This window comes from Octodon degus, unplaced genomic scaffold, assembly GCF_000260255.1.
Source record: "Octodon degus isolate 3935 unplaced genomic scaffold, OctDeg1.0 scaffold00068, whole genome shotgun sequence".
In the NCBI taxonomy this organism is placed as follows: domain Eukaryota; kingdom Metazoa; phylum Chordata; class Mammalia; order Rodentia; family Octodontidae; genus Octodon; species Octodon degus.
Window position 1 is genome coordinate 2270440 of NW_004524644.1, and position 12643 is coordinate 2283082.

General features: G+C 39.2%; 1 pseudogene; it reads right to left on the bottom strand.

Annotated features, from left to right (window-relative positions):
- LOC101578795 overlaps window positions 1-9683 on the bottom strand; it is a 38813-nt pseudogene extending 29130 nt beyond the window's left edge.
- Between the last annotated feature and the right edge of the window lie 2960 nt (window positions 9684-12643).

Genomic DNA, 12643 nt, shown 5'->3' on the forward strand with positions numbered 1-12643 from the left:
TCTCTCAGGCTTTCACAGAGAGCACATTGGCCAAGCAATGGCCATGACTCATCCACATGGCTGACACTGACAAAGGATCTACAATCTGAGGTACAAGGATCTCAGGACAAATCCTGAGGGGATTTCAATGACCTTATCTGACCCAAAAGCTACAACTCTTGTTGCATAGGTCCTGTTTTACCTTGGTCTTAACCATCCAGCAGAAAAGTATAAAAATGAAATGCAAGAAGTAAAGCCATGTTGTTATGTTGAGCTGTAGGGGACTCAGTTCAACAATTCTGACACTGCCAGTCAAGTGGAAGACCCCATACTATTATGGACTACTGCACTCTTTTAGAATACTTTGCTGAGTTAGCACACATATAATATTCAAATGATAGAACTAAATAAGAAAGGGGATATATAAATGAATGTCTATTTTGTGTCTGTGTATTCAAAATGGTTAGGATAAATATATAGTTACATTCTCTTAATGAATAGAGGGATTTGTTCTAATAGTGTTTGTAAATAGGATGTCACGTCTACATCTTTTATAGCAAATAACCACTAGGAAGTATGCAATTAACACAGTATGCAATGTGTTAATTATTGAAACTGTCCCACCAATTTGATTTGAAACTGTCTTATTGCTCTTTGTCTGTCAATAAAATTTTGAAAAAAAAGAGAGAGTACAAATTTGAATTAAAACTGAAAAAATTACAAGTGATACAGAATTTAACTTAGCAAGGTAATATGAATTTTACAGTATTTGTTATAGTACATAGTATTGTCATCTTCCAAACAGTTATACATAGCACCAAATACATGCATGGATAATTAGAAAAAGAATGAAAAAACAGGTGGCCAGAGAGATGGCTCAGAAGAATAATCGCTTGCCTGGCAAGCGCAAGAACCTGCGTTCAGTCCCCCATTCCATATAAGAAATAAAGAAAAAGAAAGGAAAAAGAATGATATGTATAAGGAATTAAGATGAGAAACACTACAAACAATTGAAAAAAGAGACATAGCAAATTAAACATTACCTTCTTCTTTTTGTTGACTAACAGAAATGCACTGTACAGCTCTCCAAACCATCCTGCTTATATGCATAGATATATCTCTTTCCCCTACTCCCTCTCATGTGCTTATCAAGTCAGTAACTTTTTCCTGAGTTAGTTCCCTTTACTAGTATCTATTGTACCCTTCAGATTTCATTTACTCTTTCAGGTTCTCACACTAAGGAGACAATAGTAAGTTTGCACATGTGTGTCTGACTTATTTCACTTAAGACTATACTCTCTAGTTGCATCTACTTACTAACAAAAGACTTAAATTTATCCTGTTTTATAGCTCAATAATACTCCATTGTGTAAAAATACCACATCTTCTTTATCCACTCTTCAGTTGATGGTCATCTGAGTTGTTTCCAGGATTTTGCTATGACAGGTTGCACTGCTATAAACAGGGGTGCACATACATCACTATGGTATGATGTATTCAGTTCTTCTGGAAGTCAAATTCAAAATGTAACAATCTAAAATCAACATAAAAAATGGGAAAAGGGCACTTCAAAATCCAAGTGGGTACAGCCAAATTTGTTATGAAAAGTTTATGAGTGAGATCAAAAGATATATTAAAAAGGTTGCAAGAGATATAGTTTTGACATGAAAGGATTTTTATTATAGAAGTATTATCTTGCTAAAAAGACAGAGATAACAAAACTGGAAAGCTCACATGTGTTGAAGAAAAGCTTGTGGAGTAATTTATCAAACAAAATATACATGTCTTCTTTTTGGATATCTAGAGCCCAGGCTATTTCTTTGAAAAGCTTTTTGTTGCTAAAAAGGTCTAGGGGGCCTATAGGATAAACCTGACCCCTAAAGGTTTAAAAATCTTTTGAAGTTGGTTGACCTTCCTTTGGTATTGGATAGCCAGCTGGGGGAACTACAGATAGGGGAGTGATTGGCTGTGTACATCTGGTAGTGACCAGGGATGTAGGACAGTTAATACACCTAGATAAATTTTCTTACACTGACACATGACTTAACATTGGCTAGAACTGAAATGGATGACTACAGCCATGTCTTGTGGCACAGTATAAACCACTTGTGATCCAAGTTAAGCTAGAAATAAAAGTAAAAGAGGAATCAGCCCTTTGGGGAGCCTCAGAGCCAAACAGAAAGCAACAAAAACACTAACCCCCCAAAAATAAAAAAAAAGCTAAAACAAAAGGATATTCTACATGAGTTACTAGAAGGGACAAATACCCTCCCTATTTTCCAAGACCAACTCACAGGGAAGCAGGATTATTGTGAACCCCAGACATCAATCCAGAGGGAAAAGTCTAACCATTGCCCTAGGAGGGAAATTAAGAAGGCCTAAATGATCAAACAGGTTGACTTCGACTGGACCATGTGAAGGTTTTGCAGATCCCTCTTTAGGAAATGAGGAGGCCCATCAATTATGATGTTGATAGCTAAGTCCAAGAGGGAGAGCAGAGCTTTATCTATCAGCCCTATTGACCTCCTTAGCTGGAAACACTGTAGTTCCTTCTATGTAGAGTGGCCCCATGCCCTTATAAATTTGATGCAATCTATCTTCCAGACATACAACTCTACGTGGCTAGATTACAGATGGCTTTTCCTGACACTGTTTGGAGCACCACAGAGTGGCCCAAACAGTTCTCTGCTGGTTAAGAAACAATGTTCTAGGAGGTGTGATGAATGTTCAAATGTATGCCTAGTTCCAATTCCTCCCTGAGGCAGACCTCCATTGGGACCCACATGATGCAGCTCCATTACAACACTTGTAGAGGTATTGAGAGGTTCCCTTACAAGGTTTCAAGGGGATTGGAAAGACAGCAATCAATATAGGAAAGATCTCAGAAATACTCCAGAGAACTGATGGAACTCCTAGCCAGTTTTTTGAGGTGCTCTGTGAGGCATTCCACCTCTACACTCTATTCAATCTTGAAGCTGACAAGAATCAATACATGGTAAAGCCAGCCTTTGTGGGACAGACTTAAGGAGACATCAGGTGAAAACTACAGAAATCAGTGGATTTTGTTGATATGAATGTAAACCAACTTTTAGCAGTAGCCAACAAGGTGTATGTTAACCTTGAACAGGAGGCCAAATGGGGAGTCAGAGATTCAAAACAAAAGCGGAGCTATTGGCAGCAGTGCTCACAGAGAGAACAGATTTCACAAAAGGGCTGGGATATTCTTACAATTGAGATAGGGGGCCAAACCAGGCAAGCACTTGAGAATCATCCAACACTGATAAGGACCAATGTGTATGATGCAAAAAGATAGAAAAGCAACTTGAAACCATACTCATTAGTGAAAGAAATCAGACTCACATGTTTAAACATTGTATTGTTTTTCTAGTGTGAAAAACTGAAAGAATAAGTAAGGTCTAAAATGTGCAGAGATGTTGTAAAATGAGGAGAAATTATTAAAGAGAAAAAATGAATTGAGAGGAAATAAAGGGCAAAGGAAAATAAGGAAAGGGGGAAAATGTAAGTCAGTTATATTATTAGCATCTCTTAGTTTGTCAAATGAAAGGTTTATGCTAATATTAATAACAAAATTTTACCCTATATTTTATATCCTGAACAACTATTTTAAGATCATGACATGTAATATATTACCTACTGTTATTTTCTGTTATTAAAACTGTTATTTTTTGTTATTAATTTTGTTTTATGTTTTTTCCATAAAATAAAAAAGAAAGGGCACAGAAAAAAAAGAAATGCCCATAAAACAGTGGAAGAGTTAAAGAAAATTATAAAACCAGAAGGCTACCTGCAAAACTCTACTGCCCTGAGAGGGAGCCAGATGCTGACCTCACTGGATTGACAAAAACTGAAGGTTATGAGGCTAGGCAAGATCAGACTCATCTCCTTGACCCTCCAAGAGCCTATAGTCAGAGCAAAAGTAGAGGGCCAATTCATGGCAGATAGCAAGGCTGTACATTTGGTCGTGAAACATCCCGCCATACCATTGTCTGAAAAATATAACTATTGCTGGAATCACCAGAGAAATGATCATTTTGCCAGCCTAAAATGTATGTCATGGGGGAACAAAAGGCACAGCCTGAATTCTGTATCTTCTAAATTTCCCAGTTTCCTTGCTAGGAAGAGAAGTGCTCCAAAAATGAGAGCCCCAAATTACCTTTGGGACATAAGAAAATGCGACTCAAAGTCCAACTAATCCAGGGACCATGGTGTTAGCTCTTACTTGCTGTCCCAAAAGCTGAAGAATGAAGTTATCAAATGGGTTATCAAAATGAGAATGAGCTATGTGGGCTGACACATATGGTTCTCTGGAGAAGGACAAAAGATAGACCACCTATGGTTCTCGGGAGAAGGGCCAAAGATAGACCACCTAGGTGGCTGTGAATGAAGTACTAGTGATAGTGGAATTAAAACTAAGGATAATTCTGGTTTAAATCTGGCAATACCTCCATTTAAAGTATTCAGGACATCTAACATGACTCTTAGAGCATGAAATTCTGGCTAGATGCTTGTTATCTTGAAACATACCACTTTTGACAGGATACAGACTAGAAACTAATATTATAGACCAGGACAGGACTTAGTCAGTTTATCTTTGCATTTCAATTGGAGGTTCCTGTCATGGGCACAAAGGAAGAGCTCACCTGGTTTCCCAAAGGATTGAAAAACCTCTCCTACAATCTTTGGAAAGGTGCTCACTATTGACCTCAAAGCCTTCATCACATCAGAAGAGAACGGTTCCTTGCTATAGTGCATACATGACCTCCATTTGGCAAACCCAACTCACAAAGACTGCTACTAAGGCACTAAAGACCTCCTTTGTCTATTTGGAAGACTGGATATAAAGTGTCCAAGGAAAAGGTACAAATCTGCTAACAAATTTCAGATATTGAGTCTTTCTAGTGACGCAAGGAAAACATCAACTGGGCATAGAACAGAAACAGGCTGTTGGTGCCCTCCCAATCCCAACCACTCAACACCCAATAAGAGAAGTTGGTAAACAGCAGGATTCTTTTGCATCTGGATCCCAAATATCTCACTGTTGGCTAATTCCTATATAAAGCCACCAAAGGAGGGAGAAACAGCCCTTCCTCTGGGAAGCTGGCCAGGAAAGAACATATCAAAAATAAAAGAAGCCCTGAATCAGTTTCAAACCTTAGGAATTCCAAATATAACAAAATCTTTCTTCCTATATGTTCATGAATGGAAGAAAATGACCATAAGGGTCCTAACTCAGGTCATAGACTCTTGGCATTGCCTGGTGGCATACTTGTCAGTGTATCGCTAGGATGACTTTCATCTTTTAGGGAACTTGCTGACACCACCCTGCTGATGCAGGAGGCTGATAAGCTGACTTTGGGATTATTTGAGTACCACACTTAAAACTTTAATGAACTGGTGAGGACAGCATTGATTATCAAATCCAAGGATGACTCAGTATCAGAGGGCCTTATTCAAAACCTCTCACTTAACTCTAAAGACAGTGAGAATTCTAAACCCTGCTAATTTCCTCTCAATCAAAATGAGAGGGCCCCTGCATGACTGTCAAAACCATAGATGAAATATTCTTGAGTAAGGGGGATCTCACAGAATGCCCCCTCAGAGATCCAGATGTTGAATACTTCACAGATAGAAGTAGTTTTATACTAGAAGGTGTCTTCCAGACAGGATATAGAGTGGTGACACTAGATTCTGTGATACAAGCTCAGCTTCTGCCTACCAGAACCTCAGCACAAAAAGCATAGCTAATAGCCTTGACAAGGGCTCTTTTGATAGCAAAAGACAAAAATGACTAACATCTGTACTGATTCTAAATGTGCCTTTGTTACTTTACATGATCATGGAGCTATATGTAAAGAAAGAGACCTCCTAACTGCTAGAGTAAAAGTAATAAACTATAAAAAAGAAATTTTACAGTTCCTTGTTGCTGTATTGACTCCAGAGAAAATGACTGTTTTACACTGCAGGAGTGGAGCATCGGAATGTACTGGAACATTGGAAGCCAGAGAAAATCAAAAGGTAGACAGGGAAGCAAACGAGTTGCTTTGGCAGCTCTACAATCCCCAAATGGGGCCCTGGACATGGCTCTTATCCCAGAGATTTGACTTTTAAAATGAAAAAGCCTGATTTTCATGAGAATCTGGGAATTAGGTCAATGGAGAATGGTTGAAATTTTCTGATAATTGCCATTAAATTTCCTGAAATGATGGTACCCAATTTCATAAAGCAATTCCATCATGGATCTCACATGGGAAAAGCACTAAAGATGTTAGTAGGGCATCATTTCTATGTGCCTTGGTTCACTGCCATCACTTGAGCTATTTGTTAGAAATGCTTTAGCCTGTATTCAAAATATCCTGAGATAAGGACCCATCAAGCCTCCGAGTAGTCAAGAAATGGATACTACTCTTGTAAATCCTTACTTACGAACTCCACTGAACTTGCGTGGAAGGTTATCAGTGTATGTTGATGCTTGTCTGCACCTTTGCAGAATGGGTTGATGCTTTCCCCATCTGGACAGAAAAGGCCCAAGAGGTGACAAAAACTATTAATAAACATTGCCCTAATAGTGGAACTGCCCTTGAACTTGGTGTCAGACAATGGACTGGAATTCAGAGCCAAGATAGTCCAGGAACTAATACGATGTTAAAAATAAAATGAATTTTGGCCATATCACTCAGGAACAGCAAAGACACACAAACAACTGTTAAAAAAATGTTATCAAGAAACCCACTTGAGATGAGATAAGGTCCTGCCTACTGTCTTCTGAGGCATGTACACCCCCACCAAAGAAACTAAATATTCCCCTTATGAAATCTTTTTTCAGCTTGCCACCCCCACTCATAGATCAAATCAAGGGTAATCTCTACAAATTAGGGGAACTGTCCCTAAAAAGACAAATGCAGTCTTGGGGAATAGTAATACAGATATCTATGGCTGGGTACAAAAGAAGATACCCATATGTCTGAGAGACCCAGTACATCAATCCAGTGTAACTAATTGCTGCATAAATATTGCTGACAATGAAAAGGTTATCAAAGATGATGTTACCAGAATTAAAATAAAATGAGTCCATGTAGCAGTCCAAAAATGGAAGGGATAGTCTCTAGATTCTCTCTTTAAAGGATGGTTTCCATCTCTTGGAGGACCTAAGACCTTGATAGTAGTGGTTCTGGCTGATTTGAGAGTTTGTCTTATTCTCCCTTGCTTCTGCTTATCAAAAACATGTACTCAGAATAGAGACCCTGGCAGACAGATACACCACTACTGGACTAACAGCTCTAACCAAGTACCAACCTTTGCCTAATAAGGAGCCAACTCTCCAAAACAAAGTAAATGATAATGATTATGATAAGGAATTATTGAAACTCATTTATATAGAGCATCAAAGGAGAGAATAAAGCAAAACTTAAAAAGGGAAACAAGCTCCCCATATTGAACAGTTCCCTCTGAGATCTTACTTCCCCATGGATGTTGCTAAGTTACAAAAGTGTCACGGCTTGACTAACTGGGGTTTTTGCTCTGCTTTTGTAAACCCACTTGCCCACCCACAAAGTTTGTGCTGCTAGGTAGCTAACGCTCTCAGCAACAGGGATAAACCTGAGCCTTTCCTTTGTTCAGGGCTACTGTTTTGGACATGAGTCCACTGAGTTAGTACACAACTACAATAAATCCCCCTGTTTTATCCATTGGTCTGTCTGGCTCCTTCAAACCCTGCAATATTTCTAGTAGTATTTCACAAAAGCTTTGCTTCATGTGTTCACGTTAAATTGTGGGCTTACAATGGGTGAGAGATCAACATATTTAAAAGACAGTGTTCCAGGTGCAGTTTCTGGAACTTTTGTAATTCACCTTGTTCCTGAGGCTGTAGGAGAAACTAAGGTTCAGTCTCTGATGTATTTGCCTCAGGTTTAGGAGGTGTGGTGATCGATTTATATGTCCAGATGTTAAACATTACTTTGGGTGATCTAGTGAGAGTGTTTTTGGATGATGTGAACATTTTATTGGGTGAGCAGTACAGCAGGTTGCCCTACCTATCATGGCTAGACCTCATCCAGTTAGGGGAAAGGCTCATTAGAATAAAGAGACTGACCTTGTCCTGGGTCAGAAAAAATTCCTCCTGCCTGACTGCCTTCAAACTGGGACAGTGATGTTCTTCTTGCCTTTGGACTTAGGCTGAAGCATCAGTAGCTCTTGGTTTTGACACTGTTAGACTTCGAATAGAAGCTATGCCTTCTGCTCTCCTGGATCTCTAGTCTGTCAACTCACAATGGAAATCTTAGAGCTTATCAGCCTCTGTGATAGTGGGATCCGGTTCCTTATAACAAATTTCTTTCCATACAGACCTGCATCTGATTGGTCCTACTTTTCTGACAGAATTCTATTGCTTTTATTGCTTTTTGTGGCAAATAATATGGTATATATTCACTTTTTAAAAACAATTTTTTTGCAGTACAAATGATTAAAATCAGGATCTTGCATTTGCCAGGTAGGTGTTTATGCTGCTGAGCTTTATTCCTGGGCCTGGAAAAATAAAATTCTGGTAAACAGAATTCTAAAAGTAGTCTCTAAGGTTGGACAGCCTAAACCCTGAGTGTGTGAATATAGAGGTGTCACGTTGCTACATGGCACATCTAATCTTAAACTAGAGAGATGATGGGGTGTTGATTTCATCACATGAGCCCACTGAAAAGAAGGGGTGTTTGCTCTGGCTAGAGGCCATAAGGAAGCCAGTGAGGTCAGTCCTGGGGAGGGGTTGGGATGGACTGTACCTGAAAGCTAACAGCCAGCTACAGTGGGAAGGAACCTCAAAGTTCACAGAGCAGAAGATAAGTAGCCTCTAGAAGAAAAAGGATTCATAATAATCTAGAAAGCTTCACAGCTTAGATTAGGATGGAAGTGGTAGAGAGAGGGAGAAGGGCTAAAATGAATGTGGGGTATGAGAAGAGAAAAAAGGAAATCAAGAATGACAAAGTTTGTTTTTCTTTTGAGACAAGGTCTTGCTATGTTGCCCAGTCTGGCCTTGAGCTCACTTTGATCCTCCTGCCTTTGCCTCCCAAGTGCTGAGACTACAGCCCTGGCAGATACCACAGTTGTTGCCTGAACCAGAAGATGGAAGTGATTTACATTTACTGCTAGATTTCAAGAAAAAGTGGGTTTCAGGAAAAAATACTAGGATTCAGTTTTAAACACGTGATTTTGAGATAATCAAGCTCCATTTTGAATAAGTACATGGCTAGTGGAGGCTAGGGTTCAGGGAATGGAGCTTGGAAGAGAGTTATCTGTGGTTTATTTGGTGTTTACATAAAGTTGGGTTTGAAATTGGATGAGATTCCTAGGGAGTGAGAAGAGTAGCTGTGTAAAGGAAGACAGGGCTCCAGGGGTCTCCTGCTGATAGTTTGGCAGATACAAAGGGACTCGCAAAGGGACTCACAAAGGAAACTCATAGGCAAAATATGAGGAAAGGAGAAAGAGGACTCTCAGGAGCACATCAATGCCTGAAGTCAAGTAAAGAGTGTTTTTTTAAAGAAGGAGGGATCAAAATTATCAGATGGGAGACAGAGGGGTTGGAAAGTATTGGAAGTCTGCAGAGAAAGAAGGTGTGACAGTCACCTGTGGGCTTGAGTGAGTGGCCTAGTGACCTCATGAAGGTGATTGGCCTTGAAGTAACTAGTGTTTTCCTGCATCGTGCTGCATATTGACACAGGTGGTGTATTAACTTGAATGTTTTACATACCCCCTCTCCACACCACAACCACCACTTTCTCACAGGCTGTCTCTTCTGCCTGTAATGCTCTGTCCAACTTGCTTACTCACCAGTCAACTTCAGGCTTACTTAATGATATTTGGAACCAGGCTCAGCTTCTGTGAAAGGTGGGGAGCACATGTCTTGGTTGTGCATAAGAGAAATGTAATTCTAGTCTATGTCAGGGTCAATGGAAACTGAAATCTAAAATAAGGTATGGATTAGGCTCCTTTCTATGGAGTTTGCTTTGATGATTAAGAGTGGTCATATATCTGGGTGAATTTTGTAAATCCAATGCACAATGTAAGATGTTATTCTATGGCACTATGCCAAGTTAATGAAAATGTGTTAAATTTGTACATTTTACTACAGCAAAGGCAGTATAACAAAGGAAGAGAAGTATGAGATAAGGATGAAAAGAAAGATTTTAGCTACAATCTTCTTGTTGGGCTTTCTACTGTGAAGAGTCGCTATGGAAGATTTTATCACAGATCTTTCAGTTACAGCTTGTTCAGAGCCTCTCATTGTCCCTGAGCCAAGAGCCCTGAGGCGACCTACTTTTTAAGCCAGGTGGTGTCATAAACAAAGCAGAAAAAAGTAAAAGCAGTTCTTAAAAATGGATTAGGCATTAACCAGGGAAAGTTGAGGTGGGAAGGATAGAGGATGGTCCAGGGTTGGAGGGCAGGGAAAGGAAAGAGTATAAGTAGATATAAATAAAAGCATGAAGCCGAGTCCATGCTACAAATAGCCTCAACTTTAACACAGCTTTCCTGAATTGTATTTTAGAAAATTCTTTTTGCCAGTACAGGTTATCACTAATCTTTTTTTGTCACCAGAAAAGTAGGAAATTTCTTTAATTTGCTCTGTTTCCCCAACTCCAATCTTCAACTAGTAATTAATTTCTGTTGATTCTGCGGCACCAATATTTCTTACACATCTCACCTTCCTCTGTCCCTGCTCAATGTCAGTTCCATGATCTCTTAAGTGACCCCACATCCATGCCTCTTCTTGAGTGATCTTTCTAACATGCACAACTGATCAAGTCACTGGCCAGCCAGATACTGTATATTCAAGTATAGTACGAGTGACATTTATTATACATCCTCTGCTCCACCTTTTAAAAAAAAAATGTGTTCAGTACAGGGTCTACAGATCACTACACAGATTGGACTTGTACTGATCCTCCTATTTTTCAGTCTCCCAAGTGCTGGGATTACAGGCATCTGCCCCCACACCCAATCTCAATCGCTATCTCAGTGCAGCCCGGGGGCGGGGCTGGCACAGCACGCTGGGGATAGAACCCTGGTCCCCAAGCTCTGCCTAAGCAGGTGCTTTAGTCTGCTGAGCTATATGGCTGGCCACTCTGCCCCATCTTTCTCCTTTAATTTTCTCAAAGATGGAGACAGCAGTGTCCCTCATCAGATTCACTCTCCACTTTAATCTCTAAACAACGGTGTTATGTTACCTTACTTGCCATACTTCAACTTACAGGTTTAAATGTGCTTTTTTTTATTTGTCAGCCTAGGACACTGGTATTGACATTTTATTACCATTCGCCCATCTCTAATCTCTCAAGCAATCCTTCCACTCACCTAGTATGGCTTCTGGTTACAGTCACTCACATCCTATCTTTTCCTTGACTAAAATATCAACATTCCTTTCTGTTGACACCTCTTGTACTTTGTGTCTTTCTGTAGGATTTCATCTGTCTGAGAACAGAAATCATTCATTTTCCTAATTTCTGGTACTTTCTACAGTTTTTGAAAGAGCAAGTGCTCCATTCACTGATGTTCAATTATTAAATAAAGGATGAAGATACAAAGACAGAATCCATAGCTAAATACTCAAGGCTTTTGTTTTATTTTCAAAATTTTAATAATAAACAGATAGCAATGAGATAGTTTCAAATCAAATCGGTAGTACAGTATCAATAACTAACACACTGCATATATTCTTCTGAGTGGTTAATTGCTGTACAAGATGCGGACTTGAGATCCTATTTACAAACACCATTAGAACAAAACATTCTATTCATTAAGAGAATGTAACTGTATAAATGTCCTAACCACTTTGAATACACAGATACAAAATGGACATTCATCAGTGTACCCCTTTTTTTCAAAGTTCAATTATTTGAATATTATAGGTGTGTAAACTCAGCAAAATATTCTAAAAGAGTCCAGTGGCCCATAATAGCATTGGGTCTTCTGTTTAACTGGCAATGTCAGAAATTATTGACCTGAGTTCCCCACAGCTCAACATAACAGCATGGCTTTACTTCCTATAATTTGTCTTCATAATTTTCTACTGGATAGTTTAGACCAAGGTAAAGCAGGACCTATGCAACAAGAGTTGTATCTTTTGGGTCTGAGAAGGTCAATGAAATCCCCTCAGGATTTATTCTGAGATCCTGTACCTCAGATTGTAGAAACTTTGTCAGTGTCAGCCATGTGGATGAGTCACGGCCATTGCTTGGCCAATGTGCTCTCTGTGAAAGCCTGAGAGAGTGTTTTCTCCCCATGTGACTCTCCTTAGGCACACTCTACATCATTGATCATTTTCCTTTTTGGCCCATAATCTTCTTGATCAAAAAATTTGGGACACTACCGAGGTACATGACGTCACAGTACAAGTTCTCATATGTCTTGAGTCTTGATTGAACTTAGAAGGCTAGGGCCAAAATGTTGGCTTTCCTTGTAGCCCTCCTTTTTCTCTAATTTTTGTCTGCAAACTTAGGTTGTTAACCATCCAGAAGACAAGCTTATTGTTATTATCAAATGATTTAGGCTATTAAGCTTAACCTCACTATCCTCTGCATTTCAAACATCTTAGGCATAAAAAGGAACAGATATTTTTCATCAAGTATTGATATGTTGAACTTTAAGTCCCTACATAATATGA